Here is a 22,159-nt window from a genome sequence, read left to right as displayed (position 1 = left end):
CTTCTCTTTCTTTCTCCTTCTCTTTCTCCTTTCTTTCTCCTTCTCTTTCCTGAGTCACCACTGCCTCATTTCTCCTGCTGTAATTTTAATATCTTTGGTTCCCTTCTTTCTCTGCTCTCTCTTCTCTCTCCCCTCTGTTCTATTCCCTCTCTTTCACCTACATCAAGCTTGAAGTTTCTCTTTAAGCCTGTCAGTACAAACTACTCTCTTTGTTGCTTCTTTTCCCTCACTGTTTTGTAATGGTGCCTTTCCTATCAACATGGTGTATTGCTGCCTCTATATTGCAGTCTCTCTCTGCCTCCTAACAATGTTCATTTTTCTCCCTCCCCTCCCTCCCTCCCTCCCTCCCTCCCTCCCTCCCTCCCTCCCTCCCTCCCTCCCTCCCTCCCTCCCTCCCTCCCTCCCTCCCTCCCTCCCTCCCTCCCTCCCCGGCTCCTGTCCCAGAAGGCAGTTTTTGAAGGTTAAGTTGCTGCGACATTGCAACAACGTTTCCCAACAATCTTCCCAAGCCCTCTCCCTCCTCCTCCCTCCCTCACCATGGCCTCCCTCCCTCCTCCTCCCTCCCTCACCCTGGCTGCAGAATGGCACTCGGCTGTCCCTCCAACACACACACACACAAAATGTATTCACAGAACCTCAGGCTCAATGGTGGGCTGAATCACAGATTGCCTAGAGAAGGAGGGAGGTTGTGTGAGGGGAAAGCGAGTGAGAGGAAAGGGAAACAGATGTATGGTTTTATCAGGACTAGCATGTCCCACAGTGATGCTGTGGCCACACTCAATCCTCTGAGAACTCCTATTACACTCTCAGGACACTGCTGTGCTGTTACAAGGACTATAGAGCACAATACACAGATGTGAAGTCTAGCCAGGTCATTTCCCCTAAATGTACCAGCTTGGGTTCTACAGCAGGTTGGATTTGGGGAATTGAAGAACAGCATCATGTCTTTCCTTGATGTGAGATACTTCCATTCATATCAAGTTACTATTGTACTGTGGGCAAGCCAGCCATTGGTGGGTAAATTATACACTGTTGTTATTGAAACAGGCCTGCCATTGTGTTCCTAGTGAAGTCCCCAGTTCCTCCTTAACTTCCCTGGTTTCCCCTTCCTTCTCCCTCTCTCCCCCATGGTCACTAGTGTCACAGAGCAGCCTGTACCTTGGAACCTCCTCCCTCCCCTCCTCTTCTACCGGGCCAGCTCACCTCCCACATCCCCTCCTCTTCTACCGGGCCAGCTCACCTCCCACATCCCCTCCTCTTCTACCGGGCCAGCCAGCTCCCACATCCCCTCCCTTCTACATCCCCCCTCCTCTTCTACCGGGCCAGCTCACATCCCCCTCCTCTTCTACCGGGCCAGCTCACATCCCCCTCCTCTTCTACCGGGCCAGCTCACCTCCCACATCCCCCTCCTCTTCTACCGGGCCAGCTCACCTCCCACATCCCCCTCCTCTTCTACCGGGCCAGCTCACCTCCCACATCCCCCTCCTCTTCTACCGGGCCAGCTCACCTCCCACATCCCCCCCTCCTCTTCTACCGGGCCAGCTCACCTCCCACATCCCCCTCCTCTTCTACCGGGCCAGCTCACCTCCCACATCCCCCTCCTCTTCTACCGGGCCAGCTCACCTCCCACATCCCCCTCCTCTCCTCCTCTTCCTTCCTTCCAGCTCACCTGTGTGTCTGTGTGAATGGACAGAGCTGTCTGACTACCCAGCTCCAAAGGCGGAGCTCCAAACCAATATTCAACCTCTCTCTCAAATCAAATTCTATTGGTCACATAAACGTGTTTAGCAGATGTTATTGCGGGTGTAGTGAAATGCTTGTGCTTCTAGTTCTGACAGTGCAGCAATATCTAACAAGTAATATCTAACAATTTCACCACGAATACCTAATACACATAAATATAAGTGAAGGAGTGGAATAAATAAATATATTGACGTGCAATGTCAGAGCGGCATAGACTAAGATACTGTAGATACAGTATATACATACGAGAGAGTAATGCAAGATATGTAAACATTAAAGTGGCTAATGATTTCAGTCTGTATGTAGGCAGCAGCCTCTGTGTTAGTGGTGGCTAATAAACGGTGGTGGCCTTCAGATAGAAGCTGTTTTTCAGTCTCTCAGTCCCAGCTTTGATGCACCTGTACTGACCTCGCCTTCTGGATGATGGCGGAAGTTGTAAATGGAAGTTGGAGGAACAGGTGTAGAAAGTGGCTAGTTGGTGGTAGCACTACTTTGGTTTGTGTGTGTGTGTGGTGTATGTTTAGTTTCTGTGTGTTGGTGTTGGGGGAGGGGGGTGTACAGAGCCAGGCATGTCACTGGGATCCCTCCTGGGTGTTGGTGTTGGGAGGGGGGTGTACAGAGCCAGGCATGTCACTGGGATCCTTCCTGTGTGTTGGGGGAGGGGTGTACAGAGCCAGGCATGTCACTGGGACCACTCCTGGGTGTTGGTGTTGGGAGGGGGTGTACAGAGCCAGGCATGTCACTGGGATCCTTCCTGTGTGTTGGGGGAGGGGGTGTACAGAGCCAGGCATCTCACTGGGATCCTTCCTGTGTGTTGGTGTTGGGGGAGGGGGTGTACAGAGCCAGGCATGTCACTGGGATCCCTCCTGTGTGTTGGTGTTGGGGGGGGGGTGTACAGAGCCAGGCATGTCACTGGGATCCCTCCTGTGTGTTGGTGTTGGGGGAGGGGGTGTACAGAGCCAGGCATGTCACTGGGATCCCTCCTGTGTGTTGGTGTTGGGGGAGGGGGGTGTACAGAGCCAGGCATGTCACTGGGATCCCTCCTGTGTGTTGGTGTTGGGGGAGGGGGGTGTACAGAGCCAGGCATGTCACTGGGATCCCTCTTGGGTGTTGGTGTTGGGGGAGGGGGTGTACAGAGCCAGGCATGTCACTGGGATCCCTCCTGGGTGTTGGTGTTGAGGGAGGGGGTGTTGAGCCAGGCATGTCACTGGGATCCCTCCTGGGTGTTGGTGTTGTGGGAGGGGGGTGTACAGAGCCAGGCATGTCACTGGGATCCCTCCTGTGTGTTCTGGCCTTGTAGGCAGCTAGGGGCAATTTCCTGATTTCTCAACTTTCAGTGTCTTTTTATAGGAAACAATCCTCCCTCTCCTTTCTCACTACTCCTCCTCTCCTCCCTATGTTGACTCACTCGCAGTTGATTCCGTCCATCAGTGATTTCATGACTTCAGCTCTGTCGTGCAACAGCCCCTCTAGGGGAGGTGTGTGTGTGTGTGTGTGTGTGTGTGTGTGTGTGTGTGTGTGTGTGTGTGTGTGTGTGTGTGTGTGTGTGTGTGTGTGTGTGTGTGTGTGTGTGTGTGTGTGTGTGTGTGTGTGTGTGTGTGTGTGTGTGTGTGTTCCATGTTTGTGATGGGTGAGGGCTTTGGGCTTGGGAGAACGGTAGAGCGAGAGATGGAGAAAGAGAGAGGGTTGTGACGCCAGCCGTGATTAGAGCTGTAAACACTGATTTTTAAACCACATTTAAAAAGACATTTCCAAGGGAGTGTTGGGTGGGGGGCTGCCCTGCTCTCTAAACGAACACAAGGGAGTGTTGGGTGGGGGGCTGCCCTGCTCTCTAAATGAACACAAGGGAGTGTTGGGTGGGGGGCTGCCCTGCTCTCTAAACGAACACAAGGGAGTGTTGGGTGGGGGCTGCCCTGCTCTCTAAATGAACATAAGGGAGTGTTGGGTGGGGGGCTGCCCTGCTCTCTAAACGAACACAAGGGAGTGTTGGGTGGGGGCTGCTCTGCTCTCTAAATGAACACAAGGGAGTGTTGGGTGGGGGCTGCCCTGCTCTCTAAACGAACACAAGGAAGTGTTGGGTGGGAGGCTGCCCTGCTCTCTAAACGAACACAAGGGAGTGTTGGGTGGGGGGCTGCCCTGCTCTCTAAACGAACACAAGGGAGTGTTGGGTGGGGGCTGCCCTGCTCTCTAAACGAACACAAGGGAGTGTTGGGTGGGGGCTGCCCTGCTCTCTAAACGAACACAAGGGAGTGTTGGGTGGGGGCTGCCCTGCTCTCTAAACGAACACAAGGGAGTGTTGGGTGGGGGGCTGCCCTGCTCTCTAAACGAACACAAGCGTCTTTTCATTTCTCTTCTTTTAAATAGATGTCCCCAAGGCCCCACCTACCAACCTTTGCATCGCTCCTGTTTTCTCGTTCTTTCTCTCCTCCCAACACGGAATAGCTTTATCCGCCATAGATTATTGATGTCCTCCCTAGCTATAACCCTCCTCTCTGCAATTCCACCCTTTTCCTCAATCGCTTGGCTTTTTTCCCTACATCAGTCAGGTCCCTCCCTCGCTCCCTCTCTTCCTCTCTATCGCTCCCTCTCTATCGCTCCCTCTCTTCCTCTCTATCGCTCCCTCTCTATCGCTCCCTCTCTTCCTCTCTATCGCTCCCTCTCTTCCTCTCTATCGCTCCCTCTCTTCCTCTCTATCGCTCCCTCTCTTCCTCTCTATCTCTCCTCCCTCATTCCTTCTAGCTGACTCCATCTCTCCCCTCAACCACAGTCATCTTCCTTCCTGTTCCCAGCCCAACTCTTCTTTCCTCTCGCTATCTGTCTTCCTCTCTCTTGTTCTCTTATTTCTCTCAATTTCTGGCCTATTTTCTAGCTGTGTGTGTGTGTGTGTGTGTGTGTGTGTGTGTGTGTGTGTGTGTGTGTGTGTGTGTGTGTGTGTGTGTGTGTGTGTGTGTGTGTGTGTGTGTGTGTGTGTGTGTGTGTGTGTGTGTGTGTGTGTGTGTGTGTGTGTGTGCGCCTATATTTATTTGCATGCACAGGGGGTGATAGATGAATGAAGGTTTATATAGTGGAATGCATGGATTGAGTGGGTTTGGTGGCTGGCAGGATGTGAACAGACGCCGAACAGTTCTGTCAAGCTAAACATGGCTAATGACTTGGCTAATGGCTTCCTGCATTCGTTGAGTCATTTCAGTGTTCTGTCAATGTCATCAGTTAGTTAGTTCAGTTCCATTTCAGTATTTTAAGATTGACACTTTCCCAAGTCCTCTCTTAGGACTAAAGCAGATTTCATAGTACTGCCAAATGTAACTAGAGTATGAACTGGCCTTTATAAGGCAGAGCTCGAGAGTTGGAGCTCATTCTAGAGACTGAAGCATAATAATGAGACTTCGATTCACACTTCTATTGTAGAGCGTGCATTCCCATCCACAGCTCCTCTCCCCTCTTTCTGTACATGTCTCGTCCCCTTGTTGATGACATAATTATGAGGTGTCCAATGTGACAACCGCAGCTTAGTGACATAATGAGAACAAATTAATATTCACAGCGTGGGAAGGTGAACTAACACTACTCAGCTTGTTTGTATGTCCCAGTGTTGTAATAATCAGTTGTTCATAAGGACTATCTTTGGTGTAATCAGAATTTGTGGTGTTAGTGAATGTGAGATGACCACTCTCTGCTAAGCGGCTGTACACTGAGGGTACAAAACATTCATATTGAGTTGCACCCCTTTTGCTCTAAGAACAGCCACAATTCGTCGAGGCATGGACTCTACATGGTGTCGAAAGAGTTCCACAGGGATGCTGGCCCATGTTGACTCCAATGCTTCCCACAGTTGTGCCACGTTGGCTAGATGTCATTTGGGTGGTGGGCCATTCTTGATGCACACTGTTGAGAGTGAAAAATTCAGCAACGTTGCAGTTCTTTACACTCAAACTGGTGCGCCTGCAACCTACTACCATACTCCGTTCAAAGGCACTTATATTTTGTCCTCATCACACAATCCATGTCTCTAGTTGTCTCCCCTTCATCTACACTGATTTGAAGTGGATTTAACAAGTGACATCATAGCTTTCACCTGGTCAGTCTGTCATGGAGAAAGTAGGTGTTCTTAATAGAGGTCGGCCGATTTCAAGTTTTCATAACAATCGGAAATCTTTATTCCCCCCCTTTATTTAATCTTTATTTTTAACGAAGCAAGTCAGTTAAGAACACATTCTTATTTTCAATGAAGGCCTCGAACGGTGGATTAACTGCCTTATTCAGGGGCAGAATGACAGATTTTCATCTTGTCAGCTCGGGGGATCCAATCTTGCAAACTTAGTTAACTAGTCCAAGGCAATAACAACCTGCCACTCTCGTTGCACTCCACAAGGAGACTGCCTGTTACGCGAATGCAGTCAGCCAAGTTAAGTTGCAAGCTAGCATTAAACTTATCTTATAAAAATCAATCATAATCAGTAGTTAACTACACATGGTTGATGATATTACTAGATATTATCTAGCGTGTCCTGCATTGCGTATAATCTGATGGAGCATACAAGTATCTGACTGAGCGGTGGTAGGCAGAAGCAGGCGTGTAAACATGAATTCAAACAGCACTTTCGTGCGTTTTGCCAGCAGCTCTTCGTTGTGCGTCAAGCATTGCACTGTTTATGACTTCAAGCCTATCAACTCCCGAGATGAGGCTGGTGTAACCGAAGTGAAATGGCTAGCTAGTTAGCACGTGCTAACTAGCGGGACGGAAGCTATACTGTTACACTGGCAATACTAAAGTGCCTATAAGAACATCCAATAGACAAAGGTATATGAAATACAAATGGTATAGAGCGAAATAGTCCTATAAATACAATTTGTAAGTCGCTCTGGATAAGAGCGTCTGCTAAATGACTTAAATGTAAATGTAAATACTATATTAACTACAACCTAAAACTTCTTAACTGGGAATATTGAAGTCTCATGTTTTTTATTTCACCTTTATTTATTTAAGTCTCATGTTTAAAGGAACCACCAGCTTTCATATGTTCTCATGTTCTGAACAAGGGACTTAAACGTTAGCTTTCTTACATAGCACATATTGCACTTTTACTTTCTTCTCCAACACTTTGGTTTTGCATTATTTAAACCAAATTGAACACGTTTCATTATTTATTTGAGGGTAAATTGATTTTGATGTATTCTATTAAGTTAAAATAAGTGTTCATTCAGTATTGTTGTAGTTGTCATTATTACATTTAAAAAAAAATAATCGGCCCGATTAATCGGCATCTTTTTTGGTCCTCCAATAATCTGTATCGGCGTTGAAAAATCATAATCGGTCGACCTCTAGTTCTTAATGTTATGTATATATGATGCGAGTTGTGGTTTAGATGAAGGGGTGGCATTGTCATACCATGCAGTTAACAAAAAACCCATACAATGATACACCGAGCTAACCCAACCACCGAGTTAACCCAACCACCCAGCTAATCCAACCATCAGACCACCTAGCTAATCCAACCATCAACCACCTCAGACCACCTAGCTAACCCAACCATCAGACCACCTAGCTAACCCAACCATCAGACCACCTAGCTAACCCAACCATCAGACCACCTAGCTAACCCAACCATCAGACCACCTAGCTAACCCAACCATCAGACCACCTAGCTAACCCAACCACCTAGCTAACCCAACCACCTAGCTGACCCAACCATCAGAGCACCTAGCTAACCCAAGCACCTAGCTAACCCAACCACCTAGCTAACCCAACCATCAGACCACCTAGCTAACCCAACCACCTAGCTGACCCAACCATCAGAGCACCTAGCTAACCCAACCACCTAGCTGACCCAACCATCAGAGCACCTAGCTGACCCAACCACCTAGCTGACCCAACCATCAGAGCACCTAGCTAACCCAACCACCTAGCTAACCCAACCATCAGAGCACCTAGCTAACCCAACCACCTAGCTAACCAACCATCAGAGCACCTAGCTAACCCAACCACCTTGCTAACCCAACCATCATACCACCTAGCTAACCCAACCATCATACCACCTAGCTAACCCAACCACCTAGCAACCAACCACCTAGCTGACCCAACCATCAGAGCACCTAGCTGACCCAACCACCTAGCTGACCCAACCATCAGAGCACCTAGCTAACCCAACCACCTAGCTAACCCAACCATCAGAGCACCTAGCTAACCCAACCACCTAGCTAACCCAACCATCAGAGCACCTAGCTAACCCAACCACCTTGCTAACCCAACCATCATACCACCTAGCTAACCAACCATCATACCACCTAGCTAACCACCTAACCCAACCATCATACCACCTAGCTAACCCAACCATCAAGTCAGCCACCTGGAGAGGAGAGAGAGAGAGAGAGAGGGGGGAGAGAGAGGGGGGAGAGAATTGTTCAGCACCAGAGATAAACCACCTAGCTGACCCAACCATCAGAGCACCTAGCTAACCCAACCACCAGCTCCCAACCACCTAGTGCACAGGTGCTGCTGCTGGAACCATCACCAGTCAGAGGGGGAGGAAGAGGAGCGGCTGAGAGGTGAAGATGGATGATGAGAGACAAAGGGAGGGCACAAGCTGCACAGGAAGAGATGGAGGACAAAGGAGGTGTGAACACTGAGAAATTAGAAGTGTCTGTGTGCGATAGCGAGTGTGAGCAACCACATGACTAAGGGGGCCTACTGTACTGTACCTGCAGTCCTCGTTAGAGAGCAGTAACAGAGTGGTAGAACAGTCGACCTAGCTAACCCAACCACCTAGCTAACCCAACCATCAGAGCACCTAGCTAACCCAAGCACCTAGCAACCCAACCACCTAGCTAACCCAACCATCATACCACCTAGCTGACCCAACCACCTAGCTGACCCAACCATCAGAGCACCTAGCTAACCCAACCACCTAGCTGACCCAACCATCAGAGCACCTAGCTAACCCAACCACCTAGCTGACCCAACCATCAGAGCACCTAGCTAACCCAACCACCTAGCTAACCCAACCATCAGAGCACCTAGCTAACCCAACCACCTAGCTAACCCAACCATCAGAGCACCTAGCTAACCCAACCACCTTGCTAACCCAACCATCATACACCTAGCTAACCCAACCATCATACCACCTAGCTAACCCAACCACCTAGCTAACCCAACCACCTAGCTGACCCAACCATCAGAGCACCTAGCTGAAACCACCTAGCTGACCCAACCATCAGAGCACCTAGCTAACCCAACCACCTAGCTAACCCAACCATCATACCCACCTAGCTAACCCAACCATCATACCACCTAGCTAACCCCACCTAGCCCATCATACCACCTAGCTAACCCGACCACCTAGCTAACCCAACCATCTACCACTCTAGCTGACCTTAACCACCATCAGAAGTCAGTCGACCATGGCTGAATGGACAGGAGATGGAGAGGAGAGAGAGAGAGAGAGAGAGGGGGAGAGAGAGGGAGAGAATTGTTCAGCACGCAGAGATAAATGTGCCTTGGCAGTAGCTAAAGGGGGAGACGAGAGGAGAGAGGGATAGAGAGGAGAAAGGGAAGCTCATTTCAACACCATCAGCGGTGGTAATGAGACACAGGTGCTGCCTGTGGAACCACCGAGACTGTCAGAGGGGGAGGAAGAGGAGCGGCGGAGGAAGGGAGGAGAGGGAGTGTGAGAGAGGAAGGGAAAAGAGATGGGAGGTGAGTGAAGAGGGGCAAAGAGAGGTGAAGATGGATGAGGAGAGAGGTGAAGATGGATGATGAGAGACAAAGGGAGGGCACAAGCTGCACAGGAAGAGATGGAGGACAAAGGAGGTGTGAACACTGAGAAATTAGAAGTGTCTGTGTGCGATAGCGAGTGTGAGCAACACACATGACGAGCCAAGGGGGCCTACTGTACTGTACCTGCAGTCCTCGTTAGAGAGCAGTAACAGAGTGGTAGAACAGTCGGCGGTGATCAGAAGGAGAGAGCCTAGAGACGCAGGAATTCTAACGTGTGTGTGTGTGTGTGTGTGTGCGTGCGTGTGTGTGGAGCTTAGGGCTGGGAATTGCCAGAGACCTCAAGATACAATATTATCACGATGCTTCGGTGCCGATACAATGTGTATTGCGATTTGATGTTGCAAACATATTGCTCACCATACTGTATGTCTGCTGCAGAGGGACAAGTAGAGAGACATGAGAAAACAAGTGTTGATCAGTCATGGAAATAAAGGTGCTGAAAACAAATTGGCTCCCAATTTAAAAAGAAGATGGAGAACAAGGTATGAAGGAAAAATACTGGAGTTTTGGTGCAGGTACAGCCAACTAGTGCACAAATAATATTGGCATATTGTCAAAACGATATCATCAAATTATATCTCGACAGGTAACCGCATAGATTCTCCCCTCATCACTAGTGGAGAGCAAATGCAAGAGTGTGTGTGTGAGGGACATCGGAGGCAGTGGGAGAATGGCCTTTGTATTCAAAACAGAACTGAGTAAATATTTTGGAAGGGCCTGCTGTGTGGGGTAGATTGTTATTTGTGGTTGCGGATGAGAAAGGAGGAGGAGACGAGAGAGAGATAAGAGGGGAGGAGGAGAGCTGAAGAGCTCAAAGGAGTACAATTGTTTTCCCCACTATAGAACATAAAGTCTGCTCTGCTCAGGGACCATGGAGAGATATCAACATAAACTACTCTGCTCTCTCCCTTCATTTGCTGCCAAATGATGTGATGTAGAGCACCCTGCTACAGAGCTGCCCTCTGTCAGTCTGTGGCCATAGACACGGGGGGCCCTGCTCAAAAGTAGTGCACTATAAAAGGAATAGGGTGCCATTTGGCATGCGGACATGACTGGACAATGAGTTCTTCTCCTAGTACTGTGTTCTGTTCCTCACAGTGTAATGGCCACTATAGCTCAGTACACCCATTATTGTTGCTGGAGCTGGGATGAGGCCATGAGTTTCACCTGCACTAAGATGAGATTAGACATGTGACGTGAAGTGGGGTTCACTTGATAATACCACCCATGAGATGGAGGAAAGTAAGGACATACACAGTAGGGCTGGGAATTAGCAGGGACCTCACGATAAAATATGATCACGATACTTTGGTGCCGATTTCAATGGTCTAAACATATTTCTCACCATATGTCTGCTGCAGAGAGACGAGAGAGCCGCCATGAGAAAATGAGTTTGGATCAGTCATGGAAATGAAAAGTGCTGAAAACAATTTGGCGCCCTATTTAACAAGATGGCGAACAAGATATACAAATGCTGGAGTCTTGGTGCAGCCAACTGCCGTCAATACGATATAACGTCAAAAAGAATATCTGAATATGTAAATCCTATAGATTTTCCCCCTTGTCTAACAGTGTGACCTCCTGCCCCATGGTGTATATGTTTTTAGCCATTGTGTCGAGGATAGGGCAGTGTGTGAGGGGGGGGGCGACAAGAGGGGTCATTCATTCATGAGAACACACATACGCCCCACCCCCAGCCTTTCATCTCCACACTCACAGGCCTCTGTTGTTCTGTCATTTAACATTTAAGTCTTTGGCAGATGACTTACAAATTGGTGCATTCACCTTATGACATCCAGTGGAACAGTCACTTTACAATATGGAGGAAGGGAATACTTATCCTAGGTATTCCTTAAAGAGGGGGTTTCATGTCTCCGAAGGGCTGATTGACTCCGGCAGAGGCAGGAAGAGATGTTTTGACTGGATTCCTGTTCTATTTCAGAGTAGCTGGTTGTTGCTGTGGCTTTATCTCCATCTATGCTATTTCCCTCCAGATCTCCATCACTGGTCTTGTCTCTCATCCCTCCTCCCTCTGGCAGTGCTCTGTGGGAAGGGGTCTGTTTGACAGTCTGTTTGCTGATGACTCTGCTCTGAACAGATGTGATGCTCAGGATCAGCTGTTGCTCAACCGTGATCATGGCGAACTCTGGAGCATCTCTCTCTGTCTCCATCTATTTCTCTCACTGTCTCTCATTCCCACCTGGTCATAATTCTGTTGGCTAGGTTGAAGAGCACAACTGGGTTGTGATCTGAACAAGCCCTGGGGGACACCAGTCTGATGTCCAGTCTGACTGAATGGAGCAGGGTGTTGGAGGATTGATTGCCGGTCACATAAAGCCAAGTGACTGCCGTTGATCTATGACAGAGGAGTATTGACTGCGGAGCGCCTTGACTATACTGTTGAATGACTAGTCTGACTGCCTGATTTGGATCTAGAAGGTCATTCAGAGAGAGATGTAGTATTGAGAGAAAAGAAAGAAGGGATACTGGTCTGTAATTGTTGACTTGTAGGTTTTTTCAGAAGGGGTGCAACTCTCGCTTCTCGAAGACGGAAGGGACGTAGCCAGCCTGAACTAGACATTGATAGACATGTCATCACGTCAAAGTGTAGTCATCTGTCAGTGTGTACTTGCAAACGTTCCTTAAAATGGTTGAGTACCTGAGAAACTCATTGAAGGTTGTGTCTTGCTCCAAAGACAGAAAAGGAGGAGGGGGAAAGGATCTCCGTCATTCTGATGTCTGGAGCATTGGTCTCATTGACCGGGCCTAGGTGTGTGAGACTAGCTGCTTCTAGATTCATTTCAGAGTAGCTGGTTGTTGATGCGTGTGTAATTAGTTCCTATGACCTTCTCCTCTCTCATCTGATGGCAGTGCTCTGTGGGGTCTGTTTCAGTCTGTTTGCTGATGACTCTGCTCTGAAAGATGTGATGCAGCGTGAATTCTGTTGGGGTTGTGATGGGGCCAGGTCCAGTCTGACTGAATGGAGCTGTTCCACATAAAGCCAATGACTGCCGTTGACTATACTGTAGTATTGACTGCCGTTGACTATACTGGGATTGAGGGGCTTGTTGTGGCCTGAACTAGACATTGATAGACATGTCATCACGTCAATGTAGTCATCTGCAGTCCCTACCTGAGAAACTCATTGAAGGTTGTGTCTTGCTCCCTGAAAAGGAGGAGGGGGTCTCGTCATTCTGATGTCTGGAGCATTGGTGTCATTGCCCGGGCCTAGGTGTGTGAGACTAGCTGCCACGTGTGTAATGAGTTCTGACTCCCTGGATGGGGATCCAGGAGGGAATGACTGCTCCCTGGAACGCCAGGAGGGAATGACTGCTCCCTGGAACGCCAGGAGGGAATGACTGCTCCCTGGAACGCCAGGAGGGAATGACTGCTCCCTGGAACGCCAGGAGGGAATGACTGCTCCCTGGAACGCCAGGAGGGAATGACTGCTCCCTGGAACGCCAGGAGGGAATGACTGCTCCCTGGAACGCCAGGAGGGAATGACTGCTCCTGAATATCACAGGAGCTGGAATTTAACAGTCGCTCAAATCCCTTAATGGGAAACGCAACAAGCAGTCTAGTTTAAAGGATGCAGAGATGAAGCTTATACCCTTCCTGTGTGCGTGTGTGTATGTGTGTATGCTACCCGTGTGTGTGTGCCTGCATGTGTGCGGGTCTGCGTGTGTGTGTGTGTATGCTACCCGTGTGTGTGTGTGTGCCTGCATGTGTGCGGGTCTGCGTGTGTGTGTGTGTGCCTGCATGTGTGCGGGTCTGCGTGTGTGTGTGTGTATGCTACTTTGCTCATGTGGAGCACAGAGAGCATGATAACAGAGATATGGAATGCCACTTTGTCCTTGTACTTTTAGATACAATTTCACCAGACAAGTTGGTTCCAGGTTTCCTATGACCTTCAGCCTCTCCCTCTCTCTGTAGAGCTGCTGTTCATCTGAATATTCCTGCCTGTGCTGATGGAGATTCAAAGGAAGGATCAGTCATTCCCTGGCTCTCCTTTGAGGATCTGACTCATTAGCTAGTGTGTGTGATTAGCTAGCTAGCGTTTGATGTGGCACTTGGTGTGATTTTATAACACAAGAAGACATCTGTAATTTCTGTGTTGAGTCGGTAGAAAATAGCCTGTTACTGTGGTTCATTTTTACCCACACAAATACGGAGTATAATGTTTACTGAGTAAGACCAACTTTCAAGACCGACAATTTTGGTTTGATGGTGACGGTTTGTGCAGGGTTCAGTTTCTGCAGTTGCACTTTCTGTTGAAATCTGACCTTCACACTGAAACAGGACTTTCCCATAAAAGACCAGTGGTTCATTTTTACCCACACAAATACGGAGAACGTTGTTGACTGAGTAAGACAAACTTTCACTTTCACGACCGACAGTTTTGGTTTGATGGTGACGGTTTGGACAGGGTTCAGTTTCTGCAGTTGCACTTTCTGTTGAAATTTGACCTTCACACTGAAACAGGAAATTGTCCTAAAAGACCAGTGTGTTGCTTAGTAAGGAATGTAGTCCCCTGGATGCGAACTAACCCACCCATTCTACTGGACTCTGGATGGACTGGATGAACTAACCCACCCATTCTACTGGACTCTGGATGGGAACTAACCCACCCATTCTACTGGACTCTGGATGGGAACTAACCCACCCATTCTACTGGACTCTGGATGGGAACTAACCCACCCATTCTACTGGACTCTGGATGGGAACTAACCCACCCATTCTACTGGACTCTGGACTCTGGGGGAACTAACCCACCCATTCTACTGGACTCTGGATGGGAACTAACCCACCCATTCTACTGGACTCTGGATGGGAACTAACCCACCCCTTCTACTGGACTCTGGATGGGAACTAACCCACCCCTTCTACTGGACTCTGGACTCTGGACTCTGATGGGAACTAAACCACCCATTCTACTGGACTCTGGATGGGAACTAAACCACCCATTCTACTGGACTCTGGATGGGAACTAACTCCACCCATTCTACTGGACTCTGGATGGGAACTAAACCACCCATTCTACTGGACTCTGGATGGGAACTCCATTCTACTGGACTCTGGATGGGAACTAACCCATCCATTCTACTGGACTCTGGATGGGAACTAACCCACCCATTCTACTGGACTCTGGATGGGAACTAACCCACCCATTCTACTGGACTCTGTATGTTATAGCTTGAGAGGAAAATGTGTGTGTGATTAAAAAAAAAAAAAAAAAGATTTCCTCTGGCCCAAATCGGAACTGAACGTTGATACTAATGGCAGAATTAAAGAGTCTCCATCCTTTAATGAACAAAATTAGAACAAGTTCTGATAATGGAATGAATAGTTTCAGGTCTTGGTTTTGGGGGGGGGTGAACATATTTGCCTTTTTTGAACAGAAATGGCAAACAGTGAAAGGTGGATTAGGCTACAACACAATACAGCCTCAATTGTCTGTCCCTCTGTCTGTGTGTTACTGATTACAGTCTGATGACTATGGGTCCTGTGGTAGTAGGGCATCAGAGCATGACTGGGACTGGGAGGGCCATGAGAGAGGGTCTATTTAGGGACCGTGTCCTATTTCCCCATCCAATCACTCCCCTCCTCCATATCTCTATCCTTCAATCTAATCTTAACAGAATAGACAAGTCAACAAAGGCAGCCCCTCCCAACTGTAATGACTGGTAGATGGGTAACTGTTCCTGCCTGATGGTGTGTGACTGTGTGTAATCGTGTGCACTATTGCTCCTGTGTGATCTTCAGAGAGCTGCCATTGCCTTATATCAGTGTGCAAAGCCCAAAGAGAGGCAGGTAAATGTCCACTAAATGATGGTTGCTTTAATAAACCCTCAGTGATGTAATAACGTTTGGACTACTTTACTAATAACACTGTTTAAACCTGCTAGCTCACGATGGACACGGTGTTCACAGCGCCAGTCACCATGGTGACGTAGGTAACATACCAACTCCTTATATGTGATGTAGAGGTGTTTGATTGAAAGTGCTATAGGACTGTTGGTTGGTTCACACCATTCTCTCTTACAATGTAAACTAAAGCTCCTATTTAAACCCAGTTTATGATCATACAGGAAGGGAGTCTGTGTTCTCTGTTACTCCATCCCTCTCTTCTTATATCACTTTACCTGGGTTTCATGTGACCTGCCACCTATTCAGAATGGAACAATGGCAGGAGGGAACCCATCCGTCTACTGGATCTAACAGACCTGAGAGAAACAGCAGAACAATGGAACTGTTCTGTGACTTCCTTCACAAAGACTCTTTCTACCCCTTTGTCTCTCTCTCTGTCTGTCTCTGTTCTCTCTCTCCTTCTCTTCTTCCTCCTCCCTTGCTTGTCAGCAGTGATTCTTTCCAACGGGATAGCTTTCTAATTTAGTCCAGAGTTGTCCTCAGCTGTTCTGATGTAGACGGTCAGCTGATATCTGACCAAGCGTTCACTACCCTGTCCCTCAGTCAGCTTTCTGTTAGCCAGCCATATGGCCAGGCGTCGGTTTGATGCATGAGTCCTGATCCAGTCAGACAGATTGGTTTAATGCACTCTATATATCACATACACCAGGACTAGGTAGCCCTGTTCCTTGTGTTCCGCAGGATTTTGTTCCAACTAGGCACCACACCAGTGTAGTTAGCTTGAATATGTGCTATGTTGTGGAACGGTTTCTACGGAACAACAAGTTTTCTCAAAATGTTCTTGAACGGACTCTGAGAGGTTTTCTCCGTTCGGTAGGTTTGTCGGGTCTTGAAGTAATGACTGACGTATTTAAAGGGCAGCGGTGCATTTTGAACTCTCAACTCCTCCCTGTTTAACTGGTTGTTCAGTCCTGCACCGTTTCACTTCAATAGAATGTTCTATTACGTTTTTCTATACTGAACGCAGCCCTGACCAACTTAGCTAATTGATTAGTTCAGTGATTGCCACCTGGTCTTCCAGGCCAGTTAAATCAAAAACATGAAGAGCCTATAGCTTCCAGGACCAGGGTTAGCTTCCAGGACCAGGGTTGGCTTCCAGGACCAGGGTTGGCTTCCAGGACCAGGGTTGGCTTCCAGGACCAGGGTTGGCTTCCAGGACCAGGGTTGGCTTCCAGGACCAGGGTTGGCTTCCAGGACCAGGGTTGGCTTCCAGGACCAAGGTTGGCTTCCAGGACCAGGGTTGGCTACCTCCTGATGTACACTCTTTGAATCCTTTAAAAGTATCAGCAATTGGATTGATCTCCCGTGTCTTTGATTGGGGGACGGACCCTTTCAAGCCACGACGGCGACCAATGGTCATGTGTAATTAGGTTTGAGTGACTGCTCTGACAAAGCAGGAAGAGCAGCTGGGAAACGGCCCAAGGTGAATTAAAGTTGAATGTAACCGATGGCAAAAAGGGAGTGCGGCAACACCGCTGTTTGTGTTGTCGACGAGGTGTAAACTGAGGTGTTGTCATGGAATCTCTCATTAAACCCCAGGAGGGGTTTTCTACAGCAGATGAATCCAAGCTCAACACCTACTGTAACCAAACATATCCCCTTGTTATAGACACATTGTTACACTGCTCAGGAGGGATGGAGTCTCTCTCTCTCTCACAAACACACTCCTAGAATGCAGACAGTTTTGAGTAGTACAAAAGGCCAGCACTTGATAAAGTTGCAATTGTGTATATTTAAGTCCATAACTTAACCTTTTGGAGAAGTACCTGTCTGGTGTAGCGTGTGTCTACCTGATCACCTGCCACTCCCTGTGATCCTAGACCTGTATAATTGATGGTAACTCTATTCTGGAGGTGAGATGGTGTCAGACGACAGACCGACTGAGATATATTGGGGCATCTGTGTTTTTTTGCTGAAGCTGGCAGCCTGCTAGACTCTCTAAAGAGGCGTAGGACTAGGCTAGAATTAAGAAAGAGACCAGGGAAGGTTTTGAGAAACTGATCCCGAGTCTGTATTTAGGGGTTACTACTTGAAGTTTCCCCTGACACTGATCTGAGGTCTGATTTGTGTTAGCCAGGATCTCCCTGGGGAGGTATTGGTTGGAATGAGGTGGAGTGAGAAGACTAGGCCAGAACCAGATGAACAAGGATAGACCAAAGCTAGAAGGATAAAGCGTGCGACAGAGGGAGGACCTGGACTGAAATAAAGTGGAGCTAGAACAAAGCTGTCATGGCCAGACAGTCCCAGAGGAGAGGAGAGGTGGACTGTACTGTAGCAGTAGGCTGTGTACCAAATGCCACCCTATTCCCTTTATAGTGCACTACGTTTGACCCGGGCCCACGCATCCATAGAGACTGTAGCAGTATAACAGCAGAGGGACTGAGTCATGCAGTAGCAGCAGTATATTTGGCTGAGGAGAGCAGTGTTCTCTGTAAACAACCATGAACAGGCCAACAACCAGACAAAAGCCCACAACACAACCACATGTCCATCCTCCTGTAGTCTCTCTGGAGTCACAACCCCAACCTCTTTATTTATATTGCTCACTCTATCTTACACCCCCCCCAGTGTAAATGTTTCTCTTTATCAATAATGGAGGTATGAGAAGAGGAGAGCGCTGTGCTCCTTTTCACCAGGAAATGAATAATTCAGCCTGTAGAGACGAGTGCCTGCCTGGGCCTCGCCGTGTGTCCGCTTGGGTGTGTGTGCGCCCGCTCGAGTTGAATGGGCATGTTTCTATGCAAATGTTTTTTGTTGTTTAGTTGAGTACTGGGCATTTGCTTTGCCTGCACCTCCTTAAATGATGTAGCGTGTACTGTACAGAATGGTACAAAACCATGTCAAAGTTGAGTACTGTATGTTAGTAGGTATACCCCTTGTCAGGATACTATGCTACTCTGGACATTTATTGCACTACTGTTGAAACTAAATTCAGCTACTGTATGGCTGCGCTCAGTCATATGATGCATGCCCTATGGGCCATAGTCAAAAGTAGTACCCTACTGTATTTAGGGAATAGGGTGTCATTTGGGGTGGAGCCTTATTCAAAGTCTGCTCCTACAACGATCACTCCATCCAAACAAACTCATTGGACCAGAATTGACCTTCTGCTCTCTGGTATGTACACAACTGGTGAGAAGGAGGGGGGAGAGATAGATGGAGGGACAGGGAGAGAGGGAGGAGGGAAGGGTGGAAATCCACAGAGATACAGCATGTAATACATTTAGTCTGTAATTTCCTGCTGGGGTCCCTGTAGTAAAAGGGACTGGAGGCCCCTGTCAGATCCTGCTGGAAGGCATTTCAGTTGGAGGCATACTAACTATTTAAATGAACTAGTTTTCATTTTAGTTTTTGTGTAATTTAAGTAACAAACTTTACTTTTTTGCAGAAATATTAACATATTCCCTACAGATCAAACTCTAATACAAAGCATGTAAGCAAACCAGCTTTGGTATGCAAACAGACAGGGGGAACACACATTCCCACATACATACACAACATGATGCCCCACACACACACCACTTAAGCTGCTGCTACTGTGTATTATCTATCCTGTTGCCTAGTCACTTTAACCTGAGAGAGAGGCTCTTTCACCTGGCTTAGAACCCATGCAACCTCACTACCGGATTAGTCTCTGAATAGTCTATATATGACTGAATATTTATCCACCGTCTTGATCACCTCTCTGACCAACACCCTTCTCCCCGATTTCTCAGTTTGGCCGGGCGGCCAGCTCTAGGAAGAGTCTTGGTGGTTCAAACTTCTTCCATTTGAGAATGATGGAGGCCACTGTGTTCTTAGGGACCTTCAATGCTGCAGAAATGTTTTTTTTGTTGGTACCCTTCCCCAGATCTGTGTCTCACACAGTCCTGTCTCAGAGCTCTACGGACAATTCCATCGACCTCATGGCTTGGTTTTTACTGTGACATGCACTGTTAACTGTGGATCCATATAGACTGGTGTGTGCCTTTCCAAATCATTTCCAATCAATCGAATTTTCCACAGGTGGACTCCAATCAAGTTGTAGAAACATCTCAAGGATGATCAATGGAAACAAGAAGCATCTATCTCAAGTCTCAAAGCAAATGATGTGAATACTTATTTCAGTTTATTTTAACTTTGCAAAAAATTCTAAACCTGTTTTTGCTTTGTCATTATGGGGTTTAATATTTAGATTTAAAAAATAAATGAAAAAATAATCCATTTTAGAATAAGGCTGTAACGCACCAAAATGTGGAATTAGTGAAGAGGTCTGAATAGTTTCCGAATGCACTGTAGTGCACGCACTACTGACCAGCGCCCCTTTAGCCATATAGTGCACTACATGTGAAATAGGGTGTCATTTGAGGCACAGCCTATTGTTCTAGTGTATCTAAATGTTTTCTTCCTGTGTATTGATTATCTAGTGATGTAGTGGGCTGAGAGAAGGTCAATGAGAGGATGTGCCATGTTTCACCTTCTCTCCACCTCTCCTGTTGTAAGCTTGTCAAACGCCTGCCCTGCCCGTGGCTGTCCTAGTTAACGTGCTGACCAGACAGCACGCGCATGTTGATTCTGTCCACCCACACCAGATACGATCAGGACGAACTCTGAACCAACTATATTCATTTGGGGACAGTTATTTTACCTGAAATGCACAAGGTCCTCTACTCTGACAATTAATCCACAGATGAGTGTAAACCAAGTTAGTTTCTAATAATCTCAGCTCCTTCAGGCTGCTTATTCTTTGGACTTTATGGCGTTTGGAAAACAACTTTAATGTGCATTACCACTACCGACTGGACTGGAGTGTGGACCTCAGTTCGTCTTTCAATCACTCACGTTTGTATATTTCCTAAAATCCAATGAAAAGATGGGAGAGGCGGGACTTGCAGCATGTCAAGTGTCACAAATAGAACCAAGTTCTATTTTAGCGCCTGGCTACGATGATTGATTGAATAACATGTAAGTCTTGCTACGCTGGCTCAGTCTTGTCTGGTCAACATGTAAGCCTTGCTACGCTGGCTCAGTCTTGTCTGGTCAACATGTAAGCCTTGCTACGCTGGCTCAGTCTTGTCTGGTCAACATGTAAGCCTTGCTACGCTGGCTCAGTCTTGTCTGGTCAACATGTCAGCCTTGCTACGCTGGCTCAGTCTTGTCTGGTCAACATGTCAGCCTTGCTACGCTGGCTCAGTCTTGTCTGGTCAACATGTCAGCCTTGCTACGCTGGCTCAGTCTTGTCTGGTCAACATGTCAGCCTTGCTACGCTGGCTCAGTCTTGTCTGGTCAACATGTCAGCCTTGCTACGCTGGCTCAGTCTTGTCTGGTCAACATGTCAGCCTTGCTACGCTGGCTCAGTCTTGTCTGGTCAACATGTAAGCCTTGCTACGCTGGCTCAGTCTTGTCTGGTCAACATGTCAGCCTTGTTATGCAACACTGCTCCCTGCATACCAAACTGTGTGGACATGTTTCCTCTTTTTGAAATATCAATGTCTCTGTGAATGTTTAATTTTCTGAATAAACAGTTGATTAAAGTTATGACTTATTGTCTACAGTACAGGTGTACAGCTTGTCTAAAGAGCAAAGTATGTTTTTTTACACCCCAAGATGAGGCTTCACTTCAAGTAGAGATACTGTACAGACTACACAGCAGCCCAATTCTGCTGTTACTTTGAGAGAAGAGTGTGTAGTTTAGAGGGCAAATGCCCGCCATTATACACAGTTACTGTAGATTCCACCACTGTAGCCTGTATCAAGGCTGTTATTCTCCTAGACCAGAAGGCACAAAGGCTACTGTATGTTCTCCCTCGCCATCACACAGCCTACAGCAGCAACTACTTATTAGACTACTTTATTAGCCCAGTCACAGGCGTTTGCCCCAAATAGTACCCTATTCCCAATGTAGTGCACTATTTTTGACCATGTCCTGCAGGGCTCTAAATGCACACTATATCGGGAATAGGGTGCAATCTGGGACGGATGTCAGTGACACAATGGTAGTCAGAGTACTTGCGGAGATGCAGGTTATTTGGCTTCAACCCCAGACAAACCACTGGCCAGCCCACAGGATCACGCTGAGGAGCTAGAAGGCTACATGTGTTTGGTTAAATACCAGAGGGAGTGCAGCAGCTAATGTAGGTAATCAAATAAATCAAGGTCCAGGATGATTGAACAAATGGACCACCACCGAGCTCTGTGGAGAACCGGGTAGCACAGGGGCTAATGTACAAGGCCATTCTCAGTAGGATACATCGTAGCACAATGTTTAGTCTGTTCTTATTGGACACATGCAGGCTGAACCTCCCTGCTTCACTCAATTTCCAAATGTTTTCAGTTTCCTCTCTACTGAACAGGACTGGAGACTAGATCACACACAGCAGGAAATACTGTTTGAGGGTTAAGCCTCCATGGTATTAGACAGTAGGCTGAATGCTTGTTTTGACCAGTAAATGGTCTAGTGAATACTGGGGATGTGGTGTTACTCTGTAAATAACTGGCCTCTTTGGTGCTGGAGATGGACTGTGTTGCATCTGTGCTGCATCACAGTGACCATCAGACAGAGGACAAGAGAACCATTAGCCATCAGCCTCACTCCCTCACTCAGTCACACACTGATTCAGGTCAGCAGAAGGCAGGGATGGAGGGAGTTAAGTAGACAGACCAACAGGGAGGTAAGCGGACGGGGAGGGGTAAGCGGGGGGAGGGGGGGAGGGAGGTAAGCGGGGGGAGGGGAGG

This window comes from Oncorhynchus gorbuscha, unplaced genomic scaffold, assembly GCF_021184085.1.
Source record: "Oncorhynchus gorbuscha isolate QuinsamMale2020 ecotype Even-year unplaced genomic scaffold, OgorEven_v1.0 Un_scaffold_2615, whole genome shotgun sequence".
Classification (NCBI taxonomy): domain Eukaryota; kingdom Metazoa; phylum Chordata; class Actinopteri; order Salmoniformes; family Salmonidae; genus Oncorhynchus; species Oncorhynchus gorbuscha.
The sequence above is the reverse complement of the archived record's forward strand: the minus strand, read 5'-3'. Positions refer to the sequence as shown.